We start from the raw sequence: 23263 nt of genomic DNA on the forward strand, positions 1-23263 counted from the left end.
ATAAGGGTATTAATTCTACTCATGAAGGCTCCATCAACATGATCTAATTAGCTCCCCAAAGCACCAGATTCCTAATGCCGGGTTCAGCATACAAATGCTGGGTGCACACGAATGTTCAGTCCTAGTGGATGTGGGTGTGCTATTTTTCACAGAATCCTAATTTCACTCAATAGAATTCATCTTCTCACCTGATGCTTTCTTACACAGACCACATTACAACTGCTCCTCTCAACTCTGTCATCCTCTTTATTCCCTGTTTCGTCTGCTAGAAGATGTCCTTCAATGTATGATAAGCCTTGATTATGCATTATAACTAAGAGTAGAGTATTAGCTAGCCAGTCATTTAGAAACTTTGTGAAGAACAAGACTTATTAAATATAAGGCAAGATTGCAGAGTTGTTTTATTCAGAACCTTGAACATCCATGTATCTATTTTTTTTGTACTATTGTCTTTGGATAGGAATGTTCTAGAGAAAAAAAATAGACCACTGTTTCTTAGGTTCTTATTTTTCCTCTTCTTCTATCTTATTCGTCCAGTCACATGATTTCCATCGTCCTTATGTATTAAGTTATCTCTTGCCTGTGGCCATTTCCTCCCATTTTCCTTCTGGCTAGAAGAAGTATAATGATTAATACTGGAATCTATGTATCACGTTTAAGTCAAAATTCCTTGCAAATGTCTTCTCCTAGTCTACAATCTTTTCTTTGGATTTGATCTTCTCCTAAAACTCTATCATCACAATATCTGCCTTTAAGACCCTTTTGAGGCTCCAAAAAAGGATAATACTTACAATACAACTTTCTAAACTATCATTAATTCTGGTTTCAGACATAGACATTAATATAGGGAGGAGGGGAAACCTATAAAAGCTTGCTATCTTGTGTTACTGTTACATTTGTATGGTATGCTATGATGCGCTATGTAAGAACAACGATGGAGCTACATTTATGTGTTTTGGAAGACAGAAGTATGAGTGAACATTCTCTAAGAATTCAAGAAATGGATTCTTGACGCTCAACCAGATCTCTGTGAAGAGCCTCTTGGATGAATCAATGCTGATTGAATACTTCAATGCCTTAGAGGGTATTGCTTACCTTGTTGTTTTCGGGAGGACTGAAAACCTCTAGTCAAGTTTAAGCAAGATGTGTCAGATCACTAAGCTATCCCTTTCGATAAATGAAATTATCGGTCTACTTTGCCAGCCCACAAAGGTGTATTGTCTCCAGGAGTTTAGGTTGGAGGATATCTCTTTTTTCAGTTTTTTGGATATCTTTTTATTACATAAAAAAAGAGGTTAAGGCTCTAAAGGTTGTGCAGGTTGACATCGATTGGTGGTGTAACACTCCGTCTTCTCTAGCAGGTACAAAGGCAATCTTCTTTGCTTCAAAAGAGCTTCAGCGAAGCTCTCTCAGGCATTTTCATAAAGAGAATCCTACTTAATCCTCACCAAATCCTTTAAATATTTAGACTCAACCCTATTTTGCTTGTAAGAAACTGAGAGGGGTCAAAAGGCAAGGACAATTTGTCAAGCTGAATGGGAATTTGAATCCAGATCTCCAGATGTCAAGGAAAATATCTTATTGACCACTACCAAGACCATGTTGCTGCATACTGAGTACAATACCCGGGTGACAGAACAAAGTAGGAACCCTGTAAGCCAAGGAGATTGTCGGCAGATGTCTTGTAGCATATGCCAGCACATTCTGTCAGCCCTTAGGGCACCAGGGCATCAGGTGACCAAAAGGACATGTTGTGAAAAGACCTACACTCATTACAAATGGCTCTTCTTCCCTTTTGTTTCACTCATTCTGAGCATCTGGTACCTTTCCGTGAAGTGTCAGAATTATACTTAAGACATAGTACATCATTAAAATAAAGCTCTGGGCTAATAATTATGTCTTGTTCAAGTGTTTTATGACTAAAGATTCTGACTTTCCCTCAAGGTTTCCAGCTCACTCTTCAAAATTGCTTCTCGCGGGGCATTTGTTACACTGTGGATGTGTCCCCAACAATTAAATAGCAATTTAGTTCTCTATCTCTAGATATTTCTATTTGAAGCAGTATCCTGGAGCTCAAGCTACTTCTGCTTTTAAGATGATATTTATGGCATCCTCCATCAGCTCTAAGTGTGACTGCACGCAGAGATTCACCAGAGTGGAAAGTCAGCTCCCAACCTCCATGCTGCTCACACTCCACCAATCTATCTCCTTATCAGCAAGGAAGTTCCCTCCCCTACTCTGCCTTCATCTCATCAAATATTATTCAATAACTATTAAGACATCCTAAACCCTAAATATCACCTCAGATAGGGAAAGGGCAGAGCCCTGGTTTATGCAAGTATGAACTCTTACTCTCAGTATGCAAGTTTATACATTAGATGTTGCCCGCAAAGATCTATGTGTCAGGCTTGGGCCCAGAGTGCTGCTTTGGAGAAGTAGGGCATTATGGAGGTTTTGGGGGTGACTGAAAACATGTTCCGAAAGGAGATTGGAGAACCTTCACCTCTTTTATTCTCCACTCCCTAAATTATGAGGCAGCAGATAGGCTCGGCCACACACGCCCACCATAATATGCTGCCCGCACTAGAGGCTCAAAGTAACAGTGCCATTCTGTCTTGGCCTGGACCATCCAGAATCATGAGAAAAATAAATCTTCTTGAGTGAGTAGCCTCCAGGAACTCATTATAATGATGGACAGCTGGCATGCTTAGTTGTTTAAGGTTTTACGTTATTATTGTGAAAAACCAAATAAGATTGTAAGATCAGGCATCTTTAATTATTTGGCAAGTTATAAAGAAGTACTTCGGGGCTGGTAATAGCATTTTCATACAGAATGCCTCACTGAATACTCTTTGGGAGCTGGCGACTCTGGTACTTTGTGAATTAGACCAGGATCATTACTTCGAATAATGTAGAAGGATGTTCCTTCTTGTTTTCCATTTAAAGTGGAAAGCCTTCTTCAGTCATTTCCTTCCATGGTTTGATGTCTAGCGTGGCTCTGCCATGTAGCAAAACAAATAGCACATATTGGGGCAGCTTCCCTGGCACAGACAGCAAAAGTAGTAGATAGATGTTAAGAGATTTATACATGGGACAATGCCAAATCAGCCTGTCTCTACATATTTATGGAAAGCAGTCTGTGCAAATAGTGCTTCACAAATTATTAATTTATGTGTTAAACTGCTTAGCTTTTCTACTGTATGGGAGAGTGAGAGAAGCATTTTAAATAAAATTTTCAATCACTCTCCCTCATAGAAACTCTATTCTGTACACTCTGGATAGATATTGAGCCATGAAGAGTGAACTGCTGTGATTGTATGGTTACAATAAAAAATAAACAGGCCATGCTCTTGCGACCCGAATCTCAGAACCCAGTACACAGTATTTTCTCCATCAGGCAGTTTGGACTCTTTATTAATTCTAGTAGCAAAAATCTTCCACTTCTTTTCAGGGCAAGTGCTTTGCTATGAGCTACTCGGGTACATGAAGCCTATCCCTGTGCAGCCTTCACGGAGCTTGGAATTATTTAGTAAGGACATCTGTCTCTTCACAAGAAACACTCCTCTCCAGGAAATGTACTTGGTCTTTGGGGTCTCCAAGTCTTCCAAACTTAGGTAATTTCAACTCACTGTGAGCTAACTCTTACAGAATTATTAAAATAACTCCTATCATCATTATATTGATGATACACCTTTTGCTATTGTAATTTTAATGAAAACAAGGCATACTGGAAACTCCACTCACCCATCTAACTTCCCTTTGGCTAATTGAAAATATTCATGTTGATGCACAATCAGCAAGCCTAGAAACTTACTCATGAGCTGTGACCTCAATCACTCTCAAATTAGTTAATATTGAAAAATCGGAAAGAAAATTAGCAAATGCATACATAAATCCTATTAGCTGGTATTCATTAAACATTACCAATGTAACATGCTCTCTGCATAGGTTATTTTTCCTAATGCTGGTGATAACATGACAAGTGTGATAATTGATAAAGATTATCTATCTCAAATGTGGTGAGAGGTAGGCTTTTCACTGTGCACAACAATGACACCTCAGTAACTGGAAATCTCTGCACAACCTTATGCCTTTGTCTTCATTCGCTGCTTGTTGAGTTTCTGCTGCATGTAAATCATGATGCTGGCCTCTGCAAAACAAAGTCAAAATGAAAAAGACATCATTTCTACCCTGCAAAACTTTTAAAATCTAAAAGAGTACACAGGATTCACAGAAAGCAGTGAGTCGGCAGACCTGTTACTGGGAGATTCCTTGATACACAACAGAAACGGTCAAGAGCAGTGAGACCAATCGGTCCTGCTGCTTTAGGCGGTATGAAGGACCAGACGGTGGAGAAGGTCTGCTCAGCTCAGGGCAAGATGATCACAAAAGAGAGAAACAGGAAGGAGCCATGGTCCCAGCATCCCCTCCAAAGCCAGCTCCCTCCCCCAAGATGATCAACATTCTTCTCGCTAGACCCCACTCTGAAAGTTTCCTGCACTCCCAATACTGCTGTATGCTGGCGATCAAACCTATGTAACACATATTGCTTCCAGGGAACCTTCAATAACCAAACTCACGCAGGTACTTTGAATTCTTTCCTCAAATGGTAGCTAACACATAATGCTCCCTTCTGAATCTCAGATAAAAGAATACACAGTGGAGAGAAAGGGCTCTTCATGAGTCTTCTGTACAGGGAGCTCCTAAAGAAGAACATCTTTCTGCCACAGGACCCATGTCTACTCCCAGTCCATCCTTGTCTGCCCTCCCTGCCCTCCCCCCATGTCTTCCCACTATAACCCATCCACTCAGATCAGGCATGATAAGTTCCTACTTTTTTTCCTTGTGTGTACTGCCACCAGTCAAAGATGGTCTGAAGGCCTGGGAGAGCCAAGAAAGGATTTTTCCTTAGAGTCCACAAAGATAACATGGTCATCCTAATGCCTTGACCTGTGACTTCTGCCTTCCGCAATCGCCAGAGAGTATATTCTGTTTTTTTCTAAGTCACTCGTTTATGCAGCGTCTTCAGAAGAGTCCTAAGAGAGTAACAGCAGAGCTAATGGAAATGACATGTGAGGCAAATATTTTGGAAAAGCGAGAGAGGTAGAAGAAGAAAATGAAGAATGGGAACGTTGCACTGCCTCAAACATAAAGGTCATGAATGTTAGCATTTCTCTAGCATCCCCTGAAATGAAGATTCTTTGAGAAAAAGCCTATCCATCTCCTCCCAAACTGCCTGCTATCTCATCCATAAAGCCCTCTACTGCCATGGCACACGCCAGGTGGTGTGAACCCTCCTGTTAGACGGGAGCAGTTCACACCTCTGCCTCCAGGCCTTCTACATCCCATGTGCTGACTTTAAACTCTGGGCAGAGAGTTAGGCTCAAAGAGGATGAACAAGTGGTAGCCTGTGTCCTCAACGGTCTACATATTGATACAGATACAGGCGTGCTGATGGCTTCAATACCTCAAAGGGCTGAGAGCAGGACAAAGAAAGGATGTGCCTCTCTTACCGCAGTACCCCTCTGTGTTCATGAAGTAGGGACCAGCCCTCTAAAACCTCAAAATGACTTTAAAAGAGCTGACGATTTAAGTGGGAGAGGGGTTGTGCCGTGAGATAACAAGCCAAGAGGCGAGGAGGTGAGCTGAGGTAACAGAGAGGAGTCTGACCTGAGGGGTGTGGCTTAGAGGTACTCTGTTGCCCCACAAGCAATAATAGACCTTGGATTTGACTCCCAGACTGCAAAAAGAAATTTCGTGTATGCCAAGAGTTTGTACTGAGGGTGTTTCAGAAGATCAAGGGCCATACACTGATTATTCTCTAGAATTGAGTGTTAATTCTGAAACTATCCCTTAACATTCTCATTCCCTCAGTTTCTTTTCCTAAATGGACCTTACAATGGTTATTATTGCTGTCCGTGTTAAAGGACATAATGATGTAGAACTCCTTTAGAACACTGCATGCTACCTAAACCATTGACGCCCCAGGTGGTCATGCTAAGAATTACCCTCCACCTTCACCCAAACTTATAGTCAGAACACACTTAATAAATACGTTTAGGACTCATTTACAGCAAAGGACAAGGAGAGAGACAGTTCACATAAAAACATGTGCCCACTTCAGATGTCAAACCCACTTATGAAATATCTCAAATCCTGATATACTCTACCAGGTAGTCAGGTCAGCAAACATATGCTCACGAGTTATAATAGACACCAGGCAGGTGGGTCTCCTATGGGCATATAAAAACCATCCAGGAAGCCCAAGACTGCCAGAGATCTAAAACCTAATAATAAAATATGAAAAAATTAAAGGTATGTTTTAGGAATGCCACAAGAATTCAGACAGGGGAAGGAAATTTATGAGAAACATGAAAAGATTAAGTTTCTTGAAGAAGAAAATAGGACATCAAGTTTCTAACCTCGCTATATTAGCCTTGTGCTTTGAACAGTGGCCACAAGATTGATGTTTGCTGAAGGAAGGAAAAAGAAAGGAGAGAAGAAGTTGGAAGAGGGAGTAATTTAGAGTGACAGGAATGGGGAGAAAGGGCTAGGGTAAGCAGATGAAAAGAAAGGGTAGAGAGATCTAATCAACTCAAACCTCCCAGTCCTTAGGAAAAGAATCAGAAGCATCTCCTTAAAGGGATGGGCAACAGAATTTCCAAGATAGACAAGGCAAAGATTGTGGTGGGATCATGGGAGAGAGGTGCTATATTGAAGCAAGAGAACAATTGTGACATATTAATCCAATGCTCAGAGCAATGCCTCCAAGAGAAACTGGTCCCAATATGTACACCAACATTCGTGACGACAGAGCTGGCCTCTGCTGAACTCTCCCCTCAGTCAGCAGGAGCATTTATGGGGAAGCAGGATATGTCTTATCGAGGACTCCCCCAGTGAACACTAGAGTCAGAGATGCCATTGCTGCTGAGTTATGGATGGGGTAGCCACCTGCAGTTTCCCAGGGAACCAGAGCATTATCATAGCAAGTTGGATCAGGAGAGGAGGAAAATGCTGGGCACGTTTGATTCTGAGTAAGACTAGAGAGCACAGACATTCCCTGAGGACTCCAGGGTTGCTGGAAAGAAATCGCCAGGGGCTATAGGTCCTCCAAATGCACTAGGAGAGATTGCGAGGTGAGGAAATACTGCTTTTCTGCTTCGTGAGTGCTACACTGACTCCTGGGACTCCGATCTGGAAAAGAAAAATATGAGACACACGAGCAAAGCAAACAAAGTTCTATCAGGGCGTGTGACCTGGAGTCTGAACTTCCCCTGACCCTGACATCAGAGGGCCCCAGAGGACAGCTGTCCCCACTGCTTGCTGCAGCTGGCACAACCAGCACAAAGAGCCAGCCAGCCCTGAAGAGACAGAAAACACGAGCTGCAATCAAACACTTAGGGGAATACAGACATCTTCCTTGAGGCAAGGCACAAGATACCGTGTAACAGAACACAGCTGCCTACATAAACCCATCCTCATTTCAAAGGCCTCGGCTGGCAGAGTTCTGCTGTGTGAACCTACCAGGTTAAAAATAAAAATCCATACTAGAGCAACAAAAAGAAAGAAAGGTGTTTAATAGCTTATTTACTTTAAAACAACTTCAGCAATACATAGTAAAGCAAATGGTACTCAATGATGACTAAGAGTAAGTTGGAGAAATAGAATATAGTATTATAAAGGGATAAAGGGAAAATTACAACAGGAGGATAAATGGGGTGAGGGGGTGGGGCAGCATAAAACAGGGAATATCGGGAGGGATAACGAAACATTAAAGGCCTTTTGAGAAGTCATAGGGAGCCAGAGAGTGATGGTGCATGCCTTTAATCCCAGCACCCAGGAAGCAGAGGCAATTGGATCTTTGTGAGTTTGAGACCAGCCTGGTCTACAGAGCGAGTTCCAGGACAGCCAGGACTACACAGAGAAACCCTGTCTTGAAAAACTAAAAAGAGGGAAAAAAAGAAATACAAATAAAAGAAAGAAATAAAAGTCATATGGAAACCTACTACTGTAAAAGAAGCTTCCATATATATGACAGAAAGAGAGAGAGAGAGAGAGTATAAATAGAATTTTCATATACTAGTGAGACAATGTCTCAATTAGACACCATTATGCCAAATAAAAATCCCAGTACCAGGCATGGTTTACATATTTTTGAGTCATTGGCCTAAGGGATCCCACAGGCCTTCCCTAAGCATCATAGGGTATTTCCACTGCTATTGGTTACCCACCAGAACCTGACAAGAAGACTCTATTGCTGGAGACACCATATGTTTATGTTATCAAACATGGAGAAATTGAGCCAGTGCCCAAGCAAACGCTTCACCCACTGACTGACATTCATAGTGCTGGAGAGCGCTACACATGCTATGGGGGCAAGGGGAGTGACCACTATTTTCACCCAGGTACAAACCTCATGAGCTACAACAGCAAGCCAACTGTGAAATATGCCCACTGCTGCAACAGAAGCACTAATGTTAGGGAAGCAGCTAAAAACTTTTTGATTAAGTTTGAGGTCTGCTCCATGAGATAGAACTCATACCTGAGATTTCATTCTGCTAAATGAACATAACAATAAAATAATTTCTGATAACTTATTGCTATATCCACGGATCAGTTCATCACTCAATCCTCACCAGAGAAACTTCTTATTGTCAATGGGAATTAATACAGATAGCCACAACTAGACAATATTCAGACAGCAAGATGCTGTGGGCCAATGATCTTGTACCCTGTAAAGATTCGTCACTTGTATTGGTTTAATAAAAATGCTGATTGGCCAGTAGCCAAGCAGGAAGTATAGGCGGGTTGACCTGAACAAGAGAATTCTGGGAAGAGGAAAGTCTCAGTCTGTAGTCGTCACCCAGACACAGAGGAAGCAAGATGAGAATACCTCATTGATAAAAGATACCAAGCCATGTGGCTAACACAGACAAGAATTATGGATTAATTTAAGATGTAAGAGTTAATCAAAAGCCTGAGCTAATAGGCCAACCAGTTTATAATTAATGAGACCTCTGTGTGTTTCTTTGGGACTAAATGGCTGTGGGACCAGGTGGGACAGAAACCTCTGTCAACAGTGAGACACTTTGGAGCACTCAATCCTAACAGGGTTTTCTATCTCAAACCTCTCCCCTCAAAGCTCAGGGATCAATGTGGAGGAGGGGGTGGAAAGAGTAGCAAAGTGGTGGTAGATGACTCCAAGGAAAGAGCATTTCCCAGACACAACAGGACATATAAACTCATACAGACAGTGACGGCACCCCAAGACCTGCTTGAGCTCAGCCAGACAAAATCCCAGAAGGAATAAGTGACCACAAAGGTCCCACCCTTAACCAAGAAGCTATTTGAAATTGATACATTCTGGGAAAGGGAAAATCAGTTTTCTTCAATGAAATGACACTGGGTATATCAATCATACCCCAGGGCATACACCATTCTCACAAGTAGTTGGCCAACACAAATCAGAATCCATATGTGTGTCTGTGTGGGGAGGGAGGGAATATTTTGTTTGGGTTTTGATTTCTTTTTTGTTTTTGAGAGAAAGAGAGAGAGAGAGAGAGAGAGAGAGAGAGAGAATATAAAGTTGTGTAGGAAGGGAGGTGGGGGAGAATCTAGGAGGATTTAGGAGAAAGAAGGAATGTGATCAAAATATATTATAATCAAAAATAAGTATTAGAAAAAAATGAGTCCTGATGCTGGAGAGAGGGCTCAGCAGTTAAGAGTTAAGTTCTCTGGTTGTTCTTCCAGAGGACCCAGGTTCCATTCTCAGCACCCACATGGTAACCCCAGTCCAATTCTAGGAACAATATGGCCTTCACAGGTACTGCACATCAGGTGCATAATGCCTAGATATGCAGGCAAAACACCCATATACATAAAATAAATAAATCTTTTACGAGAAAGAGAAAGAGCACCCCGTTCTATGAGTATAGGCTTAGGGGAAATCTGCTTGATTAGGAGACAACAGGAAAGACAACACTAACACTCTTTAAGACACGGAATCACAAAATGAGGCAATGTGCTTTCTCGCCCTTGAATTATTTTGCCAGGAGTAAAAGTAAAACACAATTTGCTGAACTGTGCCATGTTTACATTTTTGTAACCTGATTGCCAATTTTTCCAAAACGTTATGCATTGAATATTACTGGCTTTATAGGCTTTTAGTCTCATAAGTCAACAGCTTACTTCTTTTAAAATAGTAATGTCCTTTAAGTCACTCACATTAGTAACTGTTTGTGAGGCTCAAGATGGCAATATTGCCTTTCAATGTATCAAAAACTTGACTCACTTTGAAACACTACCAGAATGAACTAGAAATTTAAGTTACGGGGCTTATCTAGAAAAGAAAAAAGCAATCCAGTTAGCAAGAGAAATTTCGTATTTGCAAAGAATTATTGCTCAAAAGTGTCTTCTGGGGTGTCAGACTCCCCTGGAATGACCCCTTCACGCAGTCTCTTCTGTCACAGCCTTTTGGCTGGAGATAGATGCTATTTTCTGGAGACTGTGACTCCTTATCTGGCCATCATCCCAGAAGTATTGATCAGGTTTGTATCACCGCCTTACTCCCCATCAGAATGGCGCCAGGGTGATCTGAAACCCAAATTCTATCATGCCACTACCGCATAAATCCCAATAGTCCTTCCTTGTCATCCCAGATGAAAAGCTTCAGCAGCCTCAGAAGTGCTGAAAGGCAGTTCTAATACCTGGGTGTGACCCTGTTTTCACTTGTCCTGGTGAAAAATATGAGCCATTCTGGTAAACAATTGTGCAAGGTCAGCACCAATGAAAGGCACCCATTTGTAAACCCTGGGCTGGGTAGCGACTATCATCCTCCACCCCACCCCTCAACCGCTGCATTCTCTCAACAACAACCAAAAGTTATCATTTTCAGGTTCACTTGGGGAAAATGCAAATAGCACGTTTTTCTTGCTTATTAATTATTTGAAAACTTTAGTTGAGGCTGAAAGCAGGTAACTAATAGCAGGAGTGAAAAAGCCATTTGGGTTCATTTGAGAATGAACTGCCTTCTCCTGTTCATTTCCTCCATCTGACAGTTTTAATACAGTATTTGAGTTTTTTTTTAAGTCTCAAACAATGTAGACTCTCAGAGTATTTTCTTTGGGGTGATATCTCCTAGATCATGACTATGGTGACTTTCATGTTTTACACGTTTTATTTTTAAAGGGCTCATCCTGCTGAGGTACTGCGGTTAGTGTTGTTCACCTACTGGTGGCAATGAGAATAACTGAAGCGAGAAAAATAGCTGAGGCCGCTTGGTCAGCTGCCTCCATTTGCCTTGTTTCTTCCATTGTTCTGGGTGCTCTCTCTGCAGAATAAACTTTGCGGCTCTAGTAATCTCTATCAAAATATTAGAAGACCCAAAGCCAAGCAGCTCTAGACATGGTTCAGTGAAAGTACTACCACGCCAAGAGGTGCTCATGAGTAATATTTAGGTCGTTGGCCCAATGACCTCTACAGCAATGCTGTCTGGCTGGCAAGAGGCCACTGTTCTCTGGGCACTTTGCCACCTGGTGTCTGTTGACATGGTAGAGACCTTCTCCAGTGCTCTGTTCTGGAATGGGGGTCCCTAAGAGAGTTGCCCTCACGGCCCTCTACTATCGTACTTCAGACCTCATGGAAGGGAATCTGAGATTCCTCGGTCTCGGCTGGTGGACAAGGCATGTGTTCCCCGTTCACCTGCACACAGCTACACAGCATTGTTATTTAGAAAAAAAAATTATTTTATTTAGAAGAAAATAAAAAACTATCTTAATGTTCTATCAAAATTATAAATAATTGTATCAGTCAATGAAATACGCTATAGTTTATTATGTTATTTTAATAAAAACTATTGTATAGTTAAAATAATTATAGCAGGCCTTTCTGTTCCAGTGTTTTCTAAGGTGAAACACTGAAGTATATGGTGCCCTACATGATGATGTGTTATAGGAAGTGCACAGTCCCAAGTCTGTATTGAGAAATTGCCTATCTTTTCCCTATGTCACTAATCACTGCCTAAAGGCAGCCTATTCCCACCCAACACTCAGCCATAGGAGGTTAGCCACATAGCATACACGTAGATGGTAGTGATGTGGGACTTTCTAGGTCACTCTTGGTCCTCAAGGGGTGGGATGAAGCCCAGTCTCCCAAGACTATCCCCCCTTTTTCTCCAGTGCCCAAAGAGTGTGTGACTGTCCACAAGCTGCCTGAGGCTTGTGGGCAGACTGAGTCATGCATGAAGAGTTTGCAAGTCCTGACCAAGTAAAGAGACCAGTTCAAAGAGATGGCAAAAGCCACTGACAGAACAAAGGCACCACCTCAGGATCAAACAGGCAATGAATGGGCTAAGAATGCTGCATGGCCCTCTGGGGCTCTTCCTGGAGCCAGAAGCTACTCCCAAAACAGATGATCATGCGCTTTGGATAAAGGAGGAAATTTTATCGGAGGTGCCGTTTTACTTGCATGGAACTGAATTACATGATTGGTATTTTTTTCCTAGTTCCTTTTTCAAACAATTTCAAATTGGATGACTTGTTTTTCTTGGCTCATCTCAGGGCAGTGTATAGAGTTATGTATAGAGCTTTCTTGGTTCATCTCAGCACCAAGTTAGAGATCTCCCTATGTAAATAAACTTTAAATGCCTTGGTAACACTTCTGAAGCTTCCTTTCATAAATGAGAGTCTTCATCAACTAGTGTCTCTGGACGGCACCATGTGTACATCAGAGAATTCCTCCAAGTTGTTACTCAGTGGTGCTCGGATATGGGAAAGTTCCAGAGGGAGTAGTGGGCAGTGGCAGCAATAGAAGAAAAAAGGAGGAAGAGGCCCCATGAGATTAAATGTGGGAGGAAATTGTTAAGAGGTAAGAATTTGTGTCTACATTTCTCAGTTTCGAGCCTATTGAATATTAACAAAGGCTCCTTTTGCAATTATTATCTGTTATAAGTAAGAGACTGGGCACTGAGAAAAGAGTATGAAAATGTTTCCAGGCACCGAACATAAGAGCTCCCAGGTACAGAGTCTGCGGGCCTAGACATCTTTAGGGATTACTCTATACGTTGTGTTAGTTTTTTCTGCAACACAAAAGATACCTTGCACCCAAGCGTCTTCCAGGAGTTTAGAAACTTCAGATCATGTACATTCCTGTCTCAGGGGTAAAATTACCATGCCCTCTGCCCAATCTCTCCCTCGTGCTCTGTCCCTCTGATGACAATGTGGGGAAATGTGTACTAATCTGTTTGGGGAATAAGGGAAAGGTGTGGGAAGAACAGAATGTATTCCCCGGGAAACGATTTGAGTTTGCTAAACAAAGAAACATACAGACTTTCTCCTAGATCCCTCTGAAGTGATGCATTTCAGATCGCTTGTAAAATACAGGAACGCAACAATGGGACGTGTGTCCCAACAAGAGCTGCCTTTTGAGAGCTTAGGTCAAACAGAGCAAAACCTACCCAACAACTACCTACTACAAATCACAGGTCACAAAACACGGCTCCTATCTGCCAGGGTTTCTTTTCAAAAGGGAGAGGCACCACTGTGCTTTGCAGACAGAACTAAAATGCTCTGAAAATTTAAAAGGAGAGAAAAAACGAAACAGAAACAAATGACTTTTTCTGAAACTCACCCTCTCTTTCCATATCTCATGTAACCCACCTCCATCCCAACCATCTTCACCCTCTTTCCCCATATCTCATGTAACCCACCTCCATCCCCCTCGTCTTCACCATTTTCCAAGCTGGGGCCCCTCAACATCATCTCTGCCTCCTCCTCTCCAAGCCCCACTGCCGGAACCGCCCTCCTGCTGCTCTCACTCCCATCTCACCCAGCCATCTCTGTCCTGAGTCGTCTCTTCAGTCCTCAGCTGCACAGCAGACCATTTAGCGCCGTTGATTGATCTCCCAGACTCACCATTGACTCTGCACTACCTGCTTCTGGCGCTTTGACCCAAGAACACTTCCTACTCTGGTGGCCTCCCACTACCAACAGCTATTCAATTGCCTCCCTCTTTGTCATCTACTGTGCTTTCCCTTCCTAAAGTTCTTTTCTCCACTTTGGCAGACCCAAGCAGATGGAGACATCATGAAATCTTACCCATAAGGCGAGCTCAGTTTGTGTACGTCTCTAAGTGAGAATGTACCCATGAGCGCAGGTGCCCGTGAGGAGCAGATGAGGAGCTGGAGCTACAGGCAGTTTGGAGCTGCCGAAAGTGGGTCCCAAGAGCCAAACTCAGGTCCTCTGCAGGAGCAGTCCCCACTCTTAAATGCTGAGCCATCTTTCCAGCCCCCTAAATCCTATTCTAATAAAAACTAGGAATCACTAAGATAGTTTTACTATCTACTGGTTTCTCTTTTCCTTATCCTAGACCAAAGACTTGATTTCTATTTGTTTTTATACTGGCGTTCAAGATTCTCACCATCTGCCCATATTCTATGTCTCTTATTTTATCCTCCAACTTGCTGCACAAGGCCTTGTGTGTGCAACTCCGGTAAATGTCTGCATAGACGTTTTTCCCAGTAACCCTGCTGGTATTTAGCTCCTTGCACTTCCTCACTTTCCTGGACTTGTTCTGCACCTTTCTGCTTCTTCACACACTGGTGGCCATGAGGCTGCGAGACTTAGGAGGTGAGGTCATAAGAAGCCTTGCTGTAACTTAGGCTTTGATCTTTCCCAAGTCTCCTGCTCTTCCTGTATCACTTGATTCAATTGCAGAACAAATGCGAACATTCCTTACAAGAACCTTTGAGCATCAGAGAAAAATACCCTCATCTTTCCAAATGGAATTCCAGGACTTTGGTTTCCCTTGTTATGTGAAAATCAATTTAGCTTTGTCAACTACTGCTTCAGTGAAACTTTTACATTTCCAGCTCCCCCTCATCATCACCCCAATCATCATCTTCATCTTCATCATCCTCACTAATACAGATTGCATTCTCACTGCATTCAGGCACTTGCTAAAGGTTTGGGGGTACCCGAGAAGCACATTCTTATATAGTGTTTTCAAACAAGTAGTTAAATTATATGAAGCATATTCGAAATACTTTCCAAAGGAGATTAACATTTTCCTTCTTCATGGAGACTGTGAGAGCTAAACAGACCTACTTCAAAAAGTTGTTCTGCAGCAGATTTACTTGGTAGTACCAGGGGAAGCCATCTGTCATTGCAGGGCTATTGGCTTCCATGGCTCAGTGCCACTGAATTCTATTAAAGCAATCCCGGTGTTAGAAACAAATGAACTGCTCCTTTCAATATGAAAGGGAAGTGACTTCATGGAAAATATCAGCTGATGAAATACATAAGAAAGTGTTAGATATGTGAACAAAATAAAGGTGGTAAAATTTAAGGAGGAAAGATGCCTGGAGTTTGCCTTTCACCTCCAAATAAAGAATAATAGATACTCTTAGCAAACAGAGAACGGGAAGTGGGGGTGGCTGGGCTTTCCAACGAAAACCTCAACTATACGTTGTAATTTCACGTTTGCAACACCACACTCTTGACTCTGTGGCACCACCAGTAAAAATTCATTTTCAGGCAGCACACCTGAACAACCTGCGCTTTGCCTTAATTCACTTTCCCTGCTAAAAGCCAAGAGGGGAGGTAGCCTCGCCTAAGGAGGATAGACGCAGAGCACCCCATTGGAGGAGTGCTCCACATGCTAAATTAATCATGCTCCGACTAGAATTTGCAATTCTTTGAGCGATGTTCAAGACAGTATAAAAAATTCAGAGGTAGCAGTGAGAGGAGAGAGGTTGAGAGCAGAAAGCATCAGGGTGCACTTTAAATGTAAAAGATGCATTATAGCTTCTAGCAGAGGAACAAGGCCGCTTGTCTTGCCCAGAATGTGAAAAATAAGGACCATTCTCCTAGAAATGCCATGTGATTTGAACTTCCTCCCAAAACCGACGAAATTTCAGACTCACTGGTCATTCGGTGGTCATACTGCTCTAGTTTAATTTCTGCTGCTGTGATTAAATCACTGTGAACAAAAAACAGCTTTAGAGGAGGAAGGTTTATTTGACTTATGATTCCCGGTCACAGTCCATCGCTAGGGGAAGTCAGGGCAGGAACGTAAAGCAGAAACCCGAAAGCAAGTCTGCTGGGTATTCCACACAGCCTTACTCCTAACCAAGGAAAGTATTTTACAGCCAAAGAAGTGGGGCAGGCATCATGGAAGATGCTGCTTGTCATCAGACAGGCAGTGTGATACTCAGTTTTCTTACCTACTGTGTAATCACCAGCCTAGGGAATGGTGCCACTCACAGTGGGCTGAGCCCTTCCACATCACCAGCCGAGATTGTCTCCCACAGGCGTGCCAACCTAATCTAGGCATTTCCTCAACTGAAAGCCTCAATTTTAGGTTCTATCAAGTTGACAATTAAAATACATGAGAGAGTTTGGAGAGCAGAAATCGAAGGGAAGAAAGATGTAATTAGAACCTCAAAACTATAAAATGTTATTTTAAAATAGCTAATCAGGACAAATGAATGTAAAACTCATCTATCTTGAATTAGCATAGGTCTAACAAAGCTATATGTAAGGATGGGGTCAATCTGGTGATAAACTCTCCTTAAGAGAGCACAGCCCAAACAAGTAAACTAGTCTTAGAAGTATTTTAGTCTTTTAATTCATAACTCCTTCCTGTAACTGTTGGTTTCAAGCTACTTCCTTCCCAAATTACTACAATTTTCACACTGTACTGTGGACTTCACCATTGGTCTTCTATATGAAAATTTCCATTTGTGGTCTCTTTCCTCACTTCATCCCAAAGTTAGATATTAATTCTGGGCCATCATGAGTTGAGGTCATGGGAGGGTTTTCAGAGCAAACGGATCCTCTAGAGTTACTCCTGAAGGTTAAAGGCAAAAAGTCGAGGAATAGAGACAACGATGTAGCTCAGCAGGTCAAGGCACCTGCCACCAAGGCTAATTACCTGAGTTTGCTCCCTGAGACCCATACGGTGGAAGGAAAGAACTGACTCCCACAAGTTGTCCTCTGACTTCCACATGGGTTCCACGGCACGTGCATTCACATTCCCACGTGTGCACATGCACACACACATACACACACACACACACACACACAAATAAAAAATAAAAGTGTAGCAGTATTTTAATAAAATAAAAGTAAAAGAGGCAAATCAATACCCTATCTAAAATAATAAAGTATTTATCATCAATGCAGTGAAACTTAGTATAACATTCTATGATAATTGTAAATTTAAATAACGACATTATCCTTCTTTCCCCAGGATGCTTAGGCACTATTTTTCTGTGACAACTCTGTCACACACCTTGTTCTAAATCTCAACCACACCTCAGCGCAATTTTCTGTCTTACAGGTTAGTAATGATTTTATTATGATCATAGAAGAGACAAAAGGAAAGAGATATTTATTATATTAGGAGGCCCCCACCTTCAGTTGCAGGGACAGACTGAACAATTTTGGCAGGAACAGGATGAATTAGCATGTAGGTGAAGCCTTCACAACAACCCCCGATTCACCTTCCATCTCTCTCTACCTGGGTCTTACAACACTTCCTCTTGCTCCTGTTACTGGGTTCTTTTTTCTGTTCTCTAAATAAGTGTTCCTGCTCCAAACAGTATTACACTAGCAGCTAGAATCCTTTCTCAGTTCTCATCATGACTGAGAAGAAGCTGCAATGCAGTCTGTGACTTCCAGGATTCAGGCGTCTCCTTGCTGTGAAGATGCACTTTCCTTTATCACCAAATAAAGGGGATGGGCTGCCAGTTCTCTACACTGCTTCCGTGTCTGATGGTTTACTTTCTGAACTCTCTCCTTCCTGTGCTCCTCTTGGAGAGGCGAGGCACCTTGGCTGAATCCTAGGGAAATGTGGGCTACATATGGTGAACCTCTCCTGATACAACTCCCCTTAGGGCCACGTAAGATCTGCCCTCAAGTTCACTATCTCTAGGAGAGAAAGGAGTGGAACTCTATCTGCCTTTCAGCTTCCGTTTAGTTCCTCTACACCACATTCCTCGGTCAACTCGAACTTTATACAGGCTGTTGGCCATCTTGCTGGGACTCTGTCCACTCCGTACACATCTTCCCAAGGGCTAAAGGGGGTCTCAGGCTTTCAGTGCCAATGGAAACTTTATTGATCACAAAGAACACACAGTATTTGTGCCCCCTACGTAACCCAGTGCTTCTACGGTTATGACAGCAACAAACTTAGCCTGCTCTGTGACATCCACCACACTTACTCATTGACTCCCACACCAGACTAAAATGGGCCCCTGGGACTGCTGGCCGGTGCATAGCAGGTGTTTCTCATACGGATGAATAAAGGCAAGAGGAGTGCTTGATTCTTCTAACTAGTGCAGTAGCTAGGGTGGGAGCTGAAAACTAATTAGTATTCAGTAAAATACTCGTGGATTAAATGCAGGACTAAGAACCCTAAGGATGTCAGCTGAATTCAGCAATACCCTGAGTCAGCTGGGAAGAGTCTTCCTACCCTGGTTCCTGCCTGATCCCTCACTGGGCTTCTTTCTCATGACTTGGCTCAGATGAAAGCTAGAGAAAAAAAAAGAGGAAAAAAACAAAAGTAATAATATGCAATGGAAACTAAACTGCCTCATTCAAAAACAATATTCTTCTCTGTTTCCTTCAGCTCCTACTGTTGACTGCACCTCTCCCCAGAGGAAATGATCGCGGGAAATACACTCATAAGGGGAAAAAAAAATCACCACTATTTTTTTTATAAAAAGTGCTATTTAAATCCTCACTCATGAATATGTAGCTAATATTGACTAATGGGAACCCTAAAAGGAAGAAAGCTAAGGTTTTTTGGTTTTTTTTTTAAGGCAAATCCATTGAAATTAAGGTCATCTGTGAGAAATTTGTTTAAATTCTTTTCTGAGACACATCCAAAACTCCAGCGGGCATGTTAAATAATGAAAATGTAAACTACTGGGATTTGATGCTGGTTAGGATGTTGGCCCAGCACATAGATCCCTGTGTGATTTGGAAAAAAAAAAAAAAAAAACCTAAAAATTTCTCTGCTTACTTTATCTAGAAGCCTCCAAAATTAAAGCAGTTTTCTTTGTGGAGTAATACACACTCCCCAAACTATACTCTAATATTTTCATTCAATGACTTGGAAGTCATGGAAATGCTTGTTTGGGGAATTGCCATGCAGAAAAGAAAGAAAGAACCACATCAGAAGGATTTTAAAAAGAGAGAAATAAAACAAAGAATTCCAAGGATTGTCACAATCTGATCTGCATAAATAAAAGATAATGGCTTCCGTGAGCCGGCCAACCTTTCTGTGGAGTGATCGGTCTGTGGAGAGTCATGTCGGTGAGGCTGCAGGTCATTATGGCAGGATAAAGCCTATTTCTCATTTATATTAAAGAACCTTGCCTGTTAAGGGCTTGATTTGAATCTCAGACATAAATGTGCATGGGGCTACATACCTTGTTAAGTCAATTGCTACATATGCATGCCCTCCCTAATACACATATAGATTTTACCATTCACAACCCCACCATTACTCCAACGATTCTTTTCTTGATTTAGAAAGGATAACATTTAGGTAGATCAGAAATGCTCAGATAGACAGGATTAAAGCATACATTTTTCTCTTGACACAGAATTTTTTTCTAATTTTGCATAGAAGAAACAAATGTCTTTTCCCTCAAATGAAATTTGCTACATCAATAGAAGAAGGTTAAACTGTTTCCAGTTCTGTTTTACATGTTTGATTTATCTGATTATCTGGTTTCAGGCAAGATGAATTGTTTCAGGTTAGCATTTGGAGACTTTGAAATGAAGATATTGATATTTTTAAAAAGTGCAATAAACAAAACCTAATAACACCTAAGAAGTCAAGGAAAACCATAGCCCAGTAGTTTCAACCTTCCTAATGCTACAACCCTTCAATATGGTTCCTCACGTTGGGGTGACCCCCCAACCATAAAAATTGTCTTTGTTGCTTCTTCATAACTATAATTTTGTTACTGTTATAAAACATAACGTAAATATTGGATATGTGTTTATATCCGATATGCGACCTCCAAATGGGTCATGACACACAGGTTGAGAACCACTGTCATAGCCCCTTGAGTTCTTTCCAAAAATTATTTATTTATCTTTATTTTATGTGCATTGGTGTTTTGCTTATGTGTATGCCTGTGTGAGGGTGTCAGATCCCCTGCAATGGGAGTTAGAGATAGCTGTGAACTGCCTTGTAATTACTAGGAATTGAACCCAGATCCTCTGGAAGAGTACCAGTGTTCTTAACCCATGAATCATCCGTCCAATCCCTCCCTTTAAAGGAGATATGGGTAAAACTGAATGGCTTCTTTGATTAAGAATATGAGGTGGCTATAGTTTTAACGAAAGCCCTACCTTCTGTGTCTTTGGGTGAAGAAACTTACCCATCACTTATTCAGGCACGGCTAAGTCTGCATCAACATTGGCATCAGCAATCAAAAAAATTATTCATACACTGATTTTCAGATAAAAGATCAATAAATCAATCTTTGTCATAGTAATGATACAACATGGTAGAAACTTTCTGAATAGGTAATCGAGTCTCAATTTAGCCTACTCCCTAGGCAGATGAAGCTATTTGGCCTCTTTGATTCACAGTTTCTAGTAGATGAGGTAGTAAGTGTTGATTCAAATCTGTGAAAAGATTCTACAGAAAAGTGGACAAAACAATGGCAGGAATAGGAGCTATTACAGGGTGGTACTTCAAACAATAGTCTGGAGGAATACAGGAGAGCCAGGAAAGTATTGGGGAGAAAAGTATTGAAAAACACAGAGTGAAAAAAATGTCAAAAGCCCCGAGGCAAAAAGTAGATAATGATAAACAGGTTAGATTAAGTTATAAGAGTTAGTGGGACAAGCATAAGCTAAGGCCAAGAATTCATAGAATAATAAGTCTCCGTGTTGTGATTTGGTGACTGGCAGCCTAAGAAAGCCAACTATAGTCAAACGCAGGTAGAATATGATAGGATCACACGCTATGGCTGAGATGTACCTCCAGCCCCAGGGCAGGAATCTCTGACAGGGCTGTAAGAGAATAGGTCACAGCAGCGGAGTCATGGATACTGAAGCCGCTTGAATCAGGAGCATTTCAAAAGTGGCCAGCTTACACACCTAATAAACCACCGTGCAGTCACAAGGTCTCTTTCCATACCCAGAAGCCATCCTGCCCAGAGAAACAAGACCCCAGATGCCAGGAAAGCCCAAGCCACCCCCAGAAATGGCAGAGAGCCTGTTAGAACTCGGATACAACTCTGGAGCAGTGTGGACACTCTGCACGGCCATATTTAAGTCTTCTCATTAGGGCAAAAACTTTGCCCTACTAGGATATCAACCAACAATATTAAAAAAAAAAAGCAGGAATCAACTGTTTCTGTTGTTTGTTTTTAGTTTTGTTTTTTATTTTTTTTTTAATCTCAGTTCACTAAGCTTTGCATTTGTGCTTAGTCTTCCATGGACATCAGAAACTGGTTGTCTTGAACGTGGACCAAAAGAACTAGATGAGCGCTACTTTTATCCTGGACCGAAGACTATTAAAATAAAAACAAGAATAAGAATGCCATCTACTGGTGTGGAAAGTAGTAAGACTCTAATAAATCCGCAGTGAGCAAAAGAGAATGAAAATACTTGTCGTTTTACTATGGAGATAACAGCTAGAGAAGGGAGTCCTCAATAGCAGCAGTAACGAAGGATGTCGGCAAACAAGCCTTCTTAGCTCATGATCTTTCACCATACCAAAAGTCTGTGGCATTCCCCACTGTAGGTTCCATCCTGACTCAGAAGAGGTCAATAAAGTGGTCCAAAGCATTCGACTTGTTTCAATTTTTGAAAGCAGACTAATCTCCAACTTTATATTTTAAAGTGTCTTTGCAAATTGGTTTGCCCGGGCACATAGATGAAAAGCCACGTGAAGCGTGTGATTGCCCTCCGTTTGTTTTTCAGACACTGGAGTGGTGCAGGGCTCTTTGCACGTGTTTGCAGAAGACGACGGGCTCTGGGAAACTGTGTGCTCAGTGTTCAGTGCCGACCTCTGTGCACAGGATCATTTCCTCACACGGCTGGAGATGTGTTTTTCACCGTTTTAAATTGAAATATTATATTATATATATTATATTAGATATATTAGATATATATTATATCTAACCACTTGCTATTTCTCAATCACTTGCTATTTTTCAAATCACGATATTAAATTAGATAATGTTTGTTAAAAATGTCTAGATCCTCGGGGTTTATTTTATAGAGAGTAAATATCTTATTGTTCCAACACCATTCATAGAAAAGATAAAATTAACCTTTCTCCACCTACACAGCTTTGGTACATTTGCCAAATACTAAGTGATGGAATGTGTGGGCAGATTCCTGGGTTTTATATTTTCTTCCATTATTTGTTTATCTATTTACCAGTTCTTCACTCTTTTGATAATAATAGCTTGATGCTAAGTCTTGTGTCAGGTACTGCAAATCATCTAAATTGATTTTTTTCCAAGAATTTTTTAGGCATTTTGCAGTCCCTAATGAACTTTACAGTCAGCTTGTTAATGTTTACAAAGATGAGTTGTGTAAATCAGTTAAGATGGTGCTGCATCTCTAAGCTAATTAGGGGCAACTTAACCAATAATGCTGAAGTTCTGTGTATGAGGTCTTTTAACTTTTTATGAAAAAAAATCATTTTCAAAATAAACTTAACTCAAAATGAATCCATAGACCAAAATAAGAGGATTAAAATTATAAGCATCCTGAAAATAGAAAAAAAAATTGTGACTCTGGCTTTGGCAAAGATTTCTTAAATATTATTTAAAAACCCACAAACTATGAAACTAAATAATAAGTAGGACTTCATAAAAATCACAGAAGAGGGGGAAGAATGATTTTAAGGGCCAAAGGCCCAAAACACTTGCCAATAGATAGCTCATGTCTCCTATACATGACAGAGAAGCTACCCCTAGGAAATCTCAACAATATGGTTGCTTAAATAAAACCCGTATCATGAGAACACCAGTTGACCTGCCAACATGATGGAAAACTTTTCATAAGCCTCCACACCTAGATGAAGAACTTCAGACAGTCAATGACAACTGAGAAAGAAAGAATCAGTTTTCCCCCAGGACAATCCCCCAATAGGCTATCCAGTCCCAAGTGATCAACCCTGAACACAAGCATATATGAGCAAAACTAATAGACTCAGTAGGTTTTACATTTAAATACATTTTGTATATGTATGTGTGTGTTTATGCATGCATTTGTGTGTGCAT

The sequence above is a fragment of the Myodes glareolus genome, chromosome 12 (genome assembly GCF_982192425.1).
Source record: "Myodes glareolus chromosome 12, mMyoGla1.1, whole genome shotgun sequence".
NCBI classification, from domain to species: domain Eukaryota; kingdom Metazoa; phylum Chordata; class Mammalia; order Rodentia; family Cricetidae; genus Myodes; species Myodes glareolus.